The 691-nt window shown below is 43.4% G+C and overlaps 1 non-coding gene across 1 annotated transcript; it reads right to left on the minus strand.

Annotated features, from left to right (window-relative positions):
- Positions 1-292: 292 nt before the first annotated feature.
- On the minus strand, positions 293-396 carry LOC112798361 (small nucleolar RNA R71). Its single transcript, XR_003199976.1, has one exon. It is a non-coding gene; the product is annotated as a small nucleolar RNA R71 (small nucleolar RNA).
- Between the last annotated feature and the right edge of the window lie 295 nt (positions 397-691).

Below are 691 nucleotides of genomic sequence, written 5' to 3' on the forward strand. Positions count from 1 at the left end.
CAACAATTTTGAACTCAAACCACAGCTAATCTCACTGGTGGAGGATCATTGTTCATTTGGTGGTAGTGCTAATGAAGATCCAAACCAACATCTCACAAAATTCCTGAGAATTTGCGACACTGTGAAGTCCAATGGAGTCCAGGAAGATGCCTATAAACTGCTCTTGTTTCCATTTTCACTTAGGGACAAGGCAGCTAAATGGCTAGAATCATTCCCAAGGGGGAGCCTAACAACTTGGGATGAGGTGGAAAGCAAGTTTCTGGCACGTTTCTACCCCCCACAAAAGGTCAATAGGCTTCGATCTGAGGTTCAGACTTTTAGACAACAAGATGGTGAAACTCTCTACGAGGCTTGGGAGAGGTTCAAGGATTTGACAAGGAAATGCCCACCAGACATGTTCCATGACTGGGTGCAATTGCATATTTTCTATGATGGACTTTCTTATGAATCAAGGAAGGCTGTAGACCATTCATCAGGAGGTTCATTGAATAGGAAGATGACTGTGGAAGAAGCCATTGAAGTGATTGAGACAGTGGCTGAGAATGAGTACTACTATGCTTCAGAGAGACACAACACTAAGGGAGTCATGGAGCTGAACCATGTTGATACAATTCTAGCCGAAAACAAGGTGTTTGCCAAGCAACTAGCAGAGCTCACCAGGAAATTAGAAACAAATCAAGTGGCTGCAATA

This window comes from Arachis hypogaea, chromosome 4 (genome assembly GCF_003086295.3).
Source record: "Arachis hypogaea cultivar Tifrunner chromosome 4, arahy.Tifrunner.gnm2.J5K5, whole genome shotgun sequence".
Classification (NCBI taxonomy): domain Eukaryota; kingdom Viridiplantae; phylum Streptophyta; class Magnoliopsida; order Fabales; family Fabaceae; genus Arachis; species Arachis hypogaea.